The sequence below is a fragment of the Triturus cristatus genome, chromosome 1_1 (genome assembly GCF_964204655.1).
Source record: "Triturus cristatus chromosome 1_1, aTriCri1.1, whole genome shotgun sequence".
Classification (NCBI taxonomy): domain Eukaryota; kingdom Metazoa; phylum Chordata; class Amphibia; order Caudata; family Salamandridae; genus Triturus; species Triturus cristatus.
The window spans coordinates 471,637,318-471,649,377 of NC_140579.1; the positions used below are offsets into that span (position 1 = coordinate 471,637,318).

The 12,060-nt window shown below is 43.3% G+C and overlaps 1 pseudogene across 1 annotated transcript in view; it reads right to left on the minus strand.

Moving 5' to 3' along the window:
- Window positions 1–12,060, minus strand: part of LOC146870435 (acid-sensing ion channel 2-like) — a 1,159,191-nt pseudogene that overhangs the window by 1,044,280 nt on the left and 102,851 nt on the right. The gene's annotated exons all lie outside the window — the stretch shown is intronic.

Below are 12,060 nucleotides of genomic sequence, written 5' to 3' on the forward strand. Positions count from 1 at the left end.
TCATATGTCACTAGTCGCCACTGTGTAAAGTGTGACAGATCCGCCGTCTCATTAAGGCTGCTCTGTTTCAAGCTCGCTGCCCAGTAGACAAGCGGACGTGCTACCTAAGAACTATGCAGATAAGGGCAGTTAACAGGCTGTGTGTAAATAATGTGCCCGCTCCAATTGATTAAACAACATAGCCTGTTCCTTTGTATTCAGAAACAGAGAACCATAATCTGTACCCACATAGAGAAAGTCAGATGCATGCGAGGGTGCACTTTGGAGCACTTACCACATGACAAACTGTTAGACCTGGCATACTTGGCGTTGTTTCCCCTGAATTTTTGCCTCTACCTCCTGTATTTTTGATGCTGTGCTGGATTTCTATTTTGCTGGCTTAGATGCTTTGGGCACTTTGCCATTGCTGATCAGTGTCAAAGTGCAAGTGCTCCCTCTGTAAATTGTTATTATGATTGGGTCTCCCTGATTGGCATATTTGATTTACTACAAGGTCCGTAGTAAATTGCACTAATAGTGCCAGGGCTAGTAAATCAAATTCTACTAGTGGGCATGTAGCACTGATTGTGCCACCCACATGAGTAGCCCTGAAAATATGTACCAGGCCTGCCACTGCAGTGCCTGCACGCGGTTTGTTAACTGCCAAGTCGACCTGGCGAGTGCACTCACTTGCCAGGCCCTAAACCTTCCCTTTTCTTACATATCAGTCACCCCTAAGGTAGGCCCAAGGTACCACTGTGGGCAGGGTGCAGTGTATGTGAAAGGTAGGACATGCCCTGGTGTGTGTGGGATGTCCTGATAGTGAAATACCATCAAATTTGTTTTCACTATTGCAAGGCTATCTGTTCCCATAAGACAGAATGGGGAGTTTGCGTATAACAAATTTATAAACATAACTATCCCTGATAACGAGATAGGAAAATAAAGTTTGATATGCCTGAACTCAAAATGTTAAGATGCATCTTTTAGTGAGGGTGATTTTTACATTCTGTGTTTGAAAATACCACTTTTAGAAAGTGGGTATTTTCTAGCTTAGCCATCCAGTGTGCCTCTGCTAGGATGTGTACTGTCTGTCTGGCTTTACGTTGACAGGGGCTGGGGAGGTGCAGCAGCTACAGAGAGTCTGGATGAGTCAGGGCAGGGCAGAATAGGCCTGGGCTGCTTTTAGAGTAGGGGGATGAGATTTCCTTTTACTGGAATGAGCCTGTTCTGCTTTCCACAATGCTGTCTCCACCCCCTGCCAGGAATTTGCCCCAGAGAGGACAGAACTGGTTTTGACTGATCACAGGGCTTCTCTGCCACAAGAAAACAAAGTATTTTGTAGTATAAATATTGGGGCCCAGACCCCAGAACTTTAGATCATCCCTGGAATTCAAGAGGAACCTTTCCGAAGGAGAAGAGCTGGAGAGACTGAGGAGAAGTACTGCCCCTTTGCTGTGTGCTGTGTGGGGTTGGCCTGCAGTTGCTGTTTCTGCCAAGGAAAGGAGAAGGACTTTGCTGTGTGCTGGGTCCCCTGCTTGAAAAATATCTCCAAGGGCCTGTGTGTGCTGGCCTCCTGTTCTGAAGTCTCAGGGACACAAAGTTTCCAGCCCCAGCTCCCCTGAACTCTGCTGCTGTGAGATCTGACCTGCCAAGAGGTGCCTGTGCCAGTGTTGGACCTCTGGAGCTTGTTGCTGCTGTTTGGGAGCTGGAAGAAAGAAGATGCTTGAAGAACTACAAAAATCGACACATGTCTGTTCTTGCAGCTGTTTTTCCAACGCATCTCCATGACACAAGAAGAATTTCCACGCATCGTCGTGGCCAAAACCAACGCATTACCTGTCACAGCTGCAAGAATCTACGCATCGAGGGATCATAGCTGAAGAAAACCGACGCAGAGCGGCTTGCCGCCACCACATCGATCACCGACGCATCCCGGATTTCCACGCATCACAGCTGGTCGGCCCGTTTTCCTGACGCATCACCTGAGGACCGAAACTGTCATGGAGAAACAATGCATCACTCCCCATACAAACCGGATTCGACGCAACTCCTTCTCTGCGTGCCACAGAACTTTCTCATCGCCTACCCTAGGTCTCAGGAGATGATACATCTCTTTATTTTCTATGCTTCTTCACTCTGCGGCTGTTTGGCCTTGTGAATTTTGACACAACTGCAGGTACTTTGTGTAATAGTCATGCATCCATAGTTTTCTATGGTACAAGTTCTTGAAACCTTTGAAAGTTACATCTGTCACTGTATGTTGGATTTTTGTTGTTTTGGTCATGCTAAGTTTAGATAAATATATTTTATTTTTCTAAGCTGGTGTGGTGTCCATTTGTGGTGTATTCACTATGTTACTGGGAGTGTTGGTACAAATACTTAACACATTGCCTTTGGGAGAAGCCTGTCTGCTCGTGCCAAGCTACCAAGGGGGTGAGCAAGGGTTATCTAAAGTGTGTATCCCGCTTACCCAGACCAGAAGCAAGGGTCCATTTGGACAAGGTACCTACCTCTGCCAAATAGAGACGCCCATTTCTAACGCAAACCATATGGGTTGATAACAAAAGCACTTACCAATGTCAGGGGGAGGCTTACTTCTCCTCTCAGTTAAACACGAAAAGCAATGCTCATGAAAGGAAGGCAGCCACAGTTAGAGGCAGGAAGTGGCAAGTGACTAAACAGTACATGCAGTGATAGGTGCTGCTGACTGTACAACGAAGCGAAGGAACTTCCACCACAACTGTTCCCAGAAACTGCCTTGGCTAGAGCAAACAAACAAAACCAATCCTGGAGCTGTTCTCATGTCTGAGAGCAGCTCCAGAATGGGCCAGAGCAACCTAAGGCGGCGTTTCTTTTCAGGCTAGAAGCCTGTGTCTGCAGTCCCACAGCTAGTATACAGATCACAGATTGCTGCAGTCTGAAGTGCACATGTTGGGCTTAAGTATCCTCGACAGAGATCTATCTGCTACCTAAATCTTTTGGGTTTGTCATTAAGCATTTTGGACAACGGTCATTTTTATAATCCTAGCTCTGAACAGACCTTTTTCTCTGATCAAGAAGGAGCATGATTCCTATTGATGGTGCTTGGGTAAACTTCCACTTCAAAGAGACAGTTAGACTTCTGCACTGGCATCTCATGTGCATGTTGAATACAAGCACTGTTAAATGTGCAGGATTGCTGGACACAGATGCAAGTGTAAGATTGCTGAGACCTGACAGATCCATTTTAGTTTGCCTCTGGTGTTACATTGCACAAGATGAAGCTTGTGATGTCAGCCAGGGGTAGAGGTTTTACATGTCATTATGCTTATGTTGTGGGTACTCCTGCCTGTAGCCAGCATCGTACTAACTGTGAGAGCCATCACCTTTTACAAAAATGTGTCTGTGCTACAGAAAGAACATGATATATGAAAAGGCCTTACCCCAAACCAGTTCCTAGGCATGACAATGGGATCAGTATCCCATGTCTGGAAGAGAAAATAAAGGTGGGACCAAAACTATCCCTCTTGATTCGAGTTCTAAGTTCCCATACACCAAGGAAGGGGGTATGCTGAAGAACAGCAGAGCGGATATCTGTGTGACATCCAGACTCCCACAGGTGAAAGGATATCACCTGAAATGTGCACATCTCACTAAAAATCTGTGTTTCTGCCTGGGACCTGTCAGTCTCCCTGACATACTAAGAAGGGCATATGAATTGCTGACCTTGAGGTAGTTGACTGCCTGTCAAACAAAAATCACAACTGCTTAGACTGGAAGAGATGCAACTCAGAAAAGTGGACTGTTTAAGGGAGAGTAACCCGAGGGTCTCTTGGACTCTGACTGTTTCTACCTTCAAGCTGAACCAGTTCACTGGGCATCCTTCAGGGTGTCCTCTCCAATAACTGTTGACAGAAGACAATGGAATTATGCTTACCCTGCCTTCTGTGCAACTAGTCCATGGACCTACACCATGGGCCAGAGGATGGCAACAAACCTCTGGAAGTTTAGGAATCTGCCTGATCAGAGTTGAGTTCCATTTAAAATCTATTCTCTTGCGTAAAGTCAACTGGAGCCCAAGATGACCATGTGGCAATCACAATAAGTAGCCAAGTGAATTACATACTGCCCTGAAGATAGGGAACAGTGCCCCCGTGTACCTCCTCTCCCACCTGATGCGCAACGTCTGTAATTGAGGCCAGGGGTGGCAAGCTGATTCCTCCCTTTGCTCATCGGATGTTTTGGAGAGGGATTGATAGTACTAGAAGGAGAGAAGGCGACTAGCGAGATGTCCTACCAGTTTCTCCAGTGTCTCCTGGTTTCACTGGGTCTGGAAGCGCTTCTTTACACCAGGATGTTCTAATGAGGTAAAGTGATATGCCAGTGAAGGTGCAGCATGGGTGAGTGCTGCCTCTCCCAGTACTTCTAGATTCCTCAATGGCAACACAAACTACTACTCTGTGCGTTCTTTCCACCCAGTAGTTTACTGAGCCCTGATCTGGTACCAAGTAAGGGAGTCTGGTGTTCCGTTCTTCTGTTTTTATGGAATGAGTGTCATTCATGTGATCAGTCATGTGATCAGTTAAACACCCATCTTGGTTTGGCATCATAACCCCTGTGCACTAGCAGACAAAAAATACTCTCAAAAGGAATTCTTTAAACCTTGAGAAGTCAGGACTACAAAGGAATCAAGACAAGCATATTCTCAGGTAAAAATGAATAACATGATGCTTCTTACCATGGGAACATATTTTACCGGAGTCTATAAATGCCCTGCATTCTGACTTCAACACAACTGCTGAACTTATTTTGAATGTAGTTAGATCTGTGAAGTGGAAAGCACAGGGGCTCTCTGAGAGCCACAGAGATGGAGAGCATTTAAGGTAATGCAGAAAAGAGATCTGCTGTTTGTATAAGAGAGTGGCTTCTTCAAACTCCTCATAGCAAGAACCAGTAATTTACAATATGAGTCTGGAAGTGGATGTACTGCGGATGGATGCTAGGCGGAAACTCCTAGATAATGTGTATAGAGGAGCACTGAGACTTCTGGGGACACCACCTTATTTCAGAGATGACCAGTTTCAGATGGAAACGGAGACTTAATTCTGATATCTGTGTGACAGTCAGGAAATAGGTAACTCTTCTTTGACAAAACAAGTATATCTGAGCTATTTACAGGTTCGGTTGGAGTGTTAGGTGGCAGGATTATGTTGGTCCTCAGAAAGGTGACACTGATGGATACCATCTCTAGCGTAGTCATTCATAAAGGAAAGATTCTGTGTGGTGACAAATGTATTCTACTTTGTGCTAACCTCAATATAGCGATCTTGGATATCAAAAAAACCTTGTATTCCATTAACTGAGATTTCAATAAGAGGGACATTTATGCCTCTCTCACCAACCCAATGAGGCTGAGATTGAACTTTAAAAGCAAGAGATGCTTCTTCATACAATGGCCGCATTAATATTTAGAATGCAGCACCATGAATCCTAGGCAATTAAATAACTTGGTTTAGTTTTTGGAGCTTGATGAATGCAGAAGGCATGCAGTGGTCCATAACTGCCTGTTCTCATTGGAGCTGGAAAGTGTGTGGTATAGGGTTGTGTTCTAGTTGCCTGTTAACATCGTTTTCCCTACATAGGGCCTGATTCTGATGAGGTTAGGAAGGCCTCCTAATGGCATTTGCCCTTTTCAAATCAGATCGGGAACGTGTCTTTCCGACTGACTTGGAAAGGTTTCTGATGACCGAGTATGATGTGAGTTGGGTGCTAGGAATATCCCAACCCAGCGGCATTTAGAATGACCGAGCTGAATTGAGCAGAATCATATGTCTCTACGGCCCGCGTTTCCAAACGACTAGGTACGATGCTGGATTTGGACAGTCTTTCTGAATCGTGCCATCCGACTCGAATCAGCAGTCTGAATCAGACTTTGGGGGCCCGTAGTGGGCCCCCCTGCACCCAGAGCCTTCCCAATCGGGCTCGTGGGGGTACCCCTGGGTCACCCCCTTACCAGCCATGCACAGTGTGGCAGGCACCAGGGGGTGCCCACCACAGGGTGCCCGATTTTTCCCAGCCACCTCTTTTTTTAGTAGCAGCCTTTTGCATTCAGTCGCAACAAAGGCTCCCATTGAAGTGAATGAGAGTCCAACCAAATTTTATCTGGAAGCATCCGGATGCATCGTACTCGGTCAGTTGGACTCTCCTGATCCGATTTGGCCCGTCACCATTCTCGAACCCATTCGGTCAGGAAGCTTTCCAAACCATATCAGAATCAGGCCCAATTCTAACCCCCTCTGCCCGGTCTTCCTGTTGCAAGTTTTATGTGTTACTCATGCAATAAAAAGATTTAATATTAGAAGTAATTTTACCTAAAGAATACTCAATTGGTAAATGGATCCTGTTCCTCTTTCTCACACATGCTAACCCTTTGTTCATCCATCTAATGTTGAGAGATGTCTTTTCTATTGTGGGATGTGATTGTTGAAAATGGAGCCTCCTATTTGAGCAAGTGTAAACATGAAACTATTTTGCTGGCAACTGTGGAAACCCAAACTATACAGGTCTTGTTGAGATATCTGTTCCTTGTTGAACTTGGCTCTCTTTTCAGGGTCATGCCCAGACGTTATGCTGTCACCCTTCTGTTTTCTGAACTTACTTTTGCTGGCTTTGGGGCTCAGAGATTTTCACCACTGCTAACCAGTGCTAAAATGCTTGAGCCTACTCCTTATAACATTTATTTTACCTATAAGTCCCTAGCAAAGTGCTACAGATACTAGTGGGCCTGCAGCACTGATTGTGCCACCCACTTAAGTAGCCCTTTAAAATATCTTAGGCCTGTCATTGCAGCCTATGTGTGCAGTGTTAAACTGTCACTTCAACCTGGCAAAGTACAACTATTCCCAGGCCCACACCTTTCCTTTTAATACATATACACCACTACCAGGGTAGACTCTGAAATGCCCAGAGGGCAGGGTGCAGTGTATTTAAATAGTAGGATATGTACTTTTAAGTTCTACACGTTGTGGTAGTGAAAGACTCCTAAAATCATTGTTCACTTCAGCAATGCCTACCACTCCCATAGGATAACATTGGAGTTACTTATTTATATTTGATGAGCTCTAACTTCCATTTGGGAGCAGGTAGATAGTTCGAGTTTGGTGTCTAAAGTATTATAATTAAAATCTATCTTTAATGGTAAAATCGGGGATAATTTTTGGCGAAAGGGTTTTTTTGGCCCCACAAAGAATGGTCAAAATAAATCTCCTGGCCAGATCAGTAGCCTCAGTCTTTTATTTTGTGAAAACACTGGGGGCTAAGTCCATACAGACGATGGTAAAAATCTACCAAGCAAAGTGTTTATCCATCACTAGTTATGGGAGCGATTTATGGAGTCACAAGGACCGCGGGGAGATCCAGAGGGTTGTGAATAATTTTATTAGACGATTGCTCTCAATTCCTCAATCTGTAGTCACATTTATAGCACATAAAGTGGGTCTTGAATATATCTCCATTACGTTCACCCTCTCATCCCTAGTTGGATGGATGGTAAGGCACAGAGTTAGATTTGAATCATGCAATCAGTAGAGATTGTCTCTCTCTACACAAAGGCCACTCGATTCTGTGACTACGTTATAATAAAGGCTCTTTAGAGAAATTGAGCTGTCCATATGGGGCTCCTGAGAAGATCACTAAGAAAGACCTGCCCTGAATTAAAAAACAACATATATTGAGAGCCAAAGACAACAGAGAAAATAAAGAACTTTCGAAACCTTTGGTCAGGGCACACATTCTCTTGAAAACTGGCTCATCTCTGGAAACTTATTTGAATGTAGTTACCATACCCCACCACTGCTTTCTGTTAACATTGTTTAGACTGAATCTCTTGCACTGCCTATTAGCAGCACCTTGGGGTAAACAAATGTGGAAGACTTGGAGCTTTGTTCATGTGATGCTTTTTCACACCGAGATACATTGCATTTTATCTTGTTTGGCATTCACTATATTTTACCATTGCTCAAAGGCAAGGGATTTTGGCAAGCCAGGCTGGCCCTGATTTATCTCCAAATGTTGTTGAGTCCCCTTGTTTGTTTTAATGTGGCAGGTTTTTTGTCAGGTGCCCTTAGAGGCAGAAAAAGACATCTGAAATGTTGAATCATTTGTGTATTCTTTATCATTTTCTGTATTTCAAATATTGTTAAAATGCTTTTATGGCGACCTGACATTTTAATGTATGTATTATTTGTGTGTATGTGATGCTATTATGGTTTTTACTCACCGGCAAGAAAGTATTTTAAAGAAACTGTAAAGTCGAATTTCCAATCACAATTTTGAAATGCCGATGATGGACGGAGTGCTGAAACTTTTCAAACACTCACCCCCAGTCACAGATATGGGTTGAATCCATCATCATTCTTTAGCACACTTTGCCACCCCAGTTCAGACACAGCTATATGCAAATCAGTCTTGACCCTGTGCCTCATGGGAACAGTCCAGCCCGAACTGGCAAGCCATGTCTTCCCTGGACCGGAAACAAGCATCCTGGGACCGGTTTCAGGCTAACAGCCCTCTTCAGCCAGGCTAGTTTGAATCCAGTGGCAAAGTGAGCAAGGGACCCACGTCTGGTCCTATCCTGCCAACTTAGGGCGAACAAAGCAAACACAAGGAGATGATGGATGGAGTGCTGAAACTTTTCAAACACTCACCCCTGTCACAGATCTGGGTTGAATCCATCATCAGTCTTTATCTCACTTTGCCACCCCAGTTCAGACACAGTTATATGCAAATCAGTCGACCCTGTGCCTCATGGAAATAGTCCAGCCCGAACTGCCAAGCCATGTCTTCTCTGGACCGGAAACAAGCATCCTTGGACCAGTTTCGGGCTAACAGCCCTCTTCAGCCAGGCTAGCTTGAATCCAGTAGCAAAGTGAGCAAAGGACCCACGTCTGGCCATACCCTGATCTCTGTACTGGGGTGAATGTATAACATTGTTCTGCATTCTGTCCATCAACTGTTGTTTTTGCATTTGTCACCCAGAGTGGGACCGGTATGCCCAGACGTGGGTCCCGTGCTCTCCATGCCACTGGAATCAAGCTATCCTGACTGAAGAGGGGTGAAACCCCGAAACCGGTCCTAGGATGCTTGTTTCCAGTCCAGGGAGGACCTGGCTTGGCACTTCGGGCTCGACTGCTCCCATGAGGCACAGGGTCAAGACTGATTTGCATATGGCTGGGTTCAAACTGGAATGGCATGGTGAGCAAAAAAACGATGGATTTAGGCCCAGATCTCTGTACTGGGGTGAATGTATGACATTGTTCTGCATTCTGTCTATCAACTGTTGTTTTTGCATTTGTCACCCCGAGTTGGACGGGTATGCCCAGACGTGGGTCCCGTGCTCTCCATGCCACTGGAATCAAGCTATCCTGGCTGAAGAGGGGTGAAACCCCGAAACCGGTCCTAGGATGCTTGTTTCCAGTCCAGGGAGGACAACAGTAGGGAAAATGTTGGATAGCATAGGGGTAAAAATTACTATTCCCACGCCAGTGAATGCAACAGAAGGGAAAGTGTTGGATAGCGTAGGGTTACAAATTACTATTCCCACTCCAGAGAGTGCAACAGTAGGGAAAGTGTTGGATAGCGTAGGGGTAAAAAATAGTATTCCAACTCCAGTGAGTGCAACAGTAGTGAAAGTGTTGGATTGCGTAGGGGTAAAAATGACTATTCCCACTCCAGTGAGTGCAACAGTAGGGAAAGTGTTGGATAGCGTAGGGGTAAAAATTACTATTACCACTCCAGAGAGTGCAACAGTAGGGAAAGTGTTGGATAGCGTAGGATTAAAAATTACTATTCGCACTCCAGTGAGTGCAACAGAAGGGAAAGTGTTGGATATCAGAGGGTTAAAATGAACATACTTATCAATCACATAATTATTAAAATTGAAAACCCAATTAATAATGAATTAATAATACATTAATTATAAATAGTAATGAATAAATATTAATAATTACTTTATGATAATTAAATTACTTGCCACCCTATTCCCGTATAAACCCACAACTTGTTCCTAAAAAAATAACAAAATTAACATATGTATCAATTAAAAAATAATAAAAATTAATAACCAATTAATAACTAATTACTAGTAAATTAATTATAAATAATAAATAGAAATTAAAAATTTATTTTTTATAATGAAATTACTTCCCACCCTATTCCCCTATAAACCCACAACCAGCTCCTAAAATAATAACACAATTAATATAATTAATTATTAATTAATATTAATTATTAACCAATTAATAATTAATTATTAATACATAAATTATAAATAATAATGCAAATTATTAATTACTTTATTATAATTAAATTACTTCCCACCTATTCCCCTATAAACCCACAGCCTTCTACAGAACTAAAATACGCAAAAATTAATTTACATAAAAGTAATTACTGCTAAAAATGTAACACATACATTAAAAAAACTACAATTATACCAAAAAATTACATCACATACTTTTATCACACATACTAAATTACAGAGCACTAATATAAATTTCGATATTAACAACGATATTTTTACAAACGATATTACTGTCTTCGATATTAAAAAAACGATATTTCTTACCTTACTGTCGTTATTCTGTACCACGATATACTTGATGTCGATATTCTTGTACCTCGATATTTCACACTCAATATTGTTGTAGTTTGAAAAAAACAACTCGATATACGGTCTATCCACCATCATCACTGACTCCCAGGGCTTATTTGCATGGTCAGGGATAAGCAGAATCGAGATCAAGTTCTCCAAAGTTAGCATTCTGCGTATTGTGGTGTGTTCTATATGTATTGGTGTCTGTCACAGGGCCATATGCCATAGGTTGTTAAAGGAAGTATCTCATAGGCCCCTTGGTAGGACTGCAGCAGGGTTTTAATGTCCATCTTGGATAACTGACTGACCTGTCTCCTAGGTCGGTGGGGGTCATTAGCAAGTGGTATGAATGGTCATGATTGAGTGATACAGCATGGATGTTTTGGGGAAGAGTCTGTCATTGGTGTGTAAAAACCTCTGATATATTTGCTTTATTGTATCTTGTATAGTTAGTGAGGTCACATTTAAGTTAGTTAAGATGATTTTTGCTCTTTGCTAAGATATTTAATTGATATATTCTAGCCAATTGAAACGGTGGTGCCATTGTGAATTAGGGTTGCGAAAGAGGCTAGGGACATTCCCAAAGGTTGCCTCATCACAAAGCTCTATCAGAAATTCTGTCTGGTGGACTGTTCTGGGTGTGTAGGCTTTGGGCCTTCTGGTGCAAGAGTTCGGTCTGCTCTGATGTAAGGGTGTAGGACTGATGTGTGCCTGGGGGACTGCTCCATGCTCTCTGTGTGCATGTAAGTTGGACCTTCAGGTGCTTAAATCTGGTATATTGTCCAGTGAGGATGTATGTCTGCTGGGTGAGAAGGTGCCTGCCTTTGTACAGGCGGGGTGAAGTGCATGGATCTGTCATTCCATAATCATTCTGTAGACTGTGAGTCTGGGACATTCATTATGTGTTAGGCAGGGACTGTTGTGCTTTCATCTTGCTGTGATTTGAAGTGGGGCTCTGTGGGTTTAAGTTGCTGATCTGTGCAGATGGGCTTAAGGTAGTTCCTGTTACATAGGATCTCTAAATCCCGTTGAGGTTTTTGGGTTAGTGTCTGGGTTCAATATTGTCTGTTTCCGATTGATGGTGGCTCTGTGTGGAGGGGTAGCCAAGAGGTTTTGGTTCCTTCAGTTCCTTGGATATGAGAAAGTATGCTTATTCAAAGTGTCATGGTTGTGGTGGTGTTGGATAACATTGGTGTGATGAGGTATGGATTGTTGGTGGTCTGGTGTGTGTTGCATGAGTGCAAGGTGACAAGGTTCTGGTTGAGTTGTGGGGTAGCCATTGCGGTGCGATGAATGGTCAGGTGCTTATCTTGTGGAATAGCTGATTAAAAATCTCCACATTTAGGTGAAAGGCTTGTAAAAGTATATTACTATTCTAATAGGTTGATACCAGTGACTCAGCAGGAACAAAGGAAGAGGTTGAGATAGATAGTTCGATGCCAAGGGGA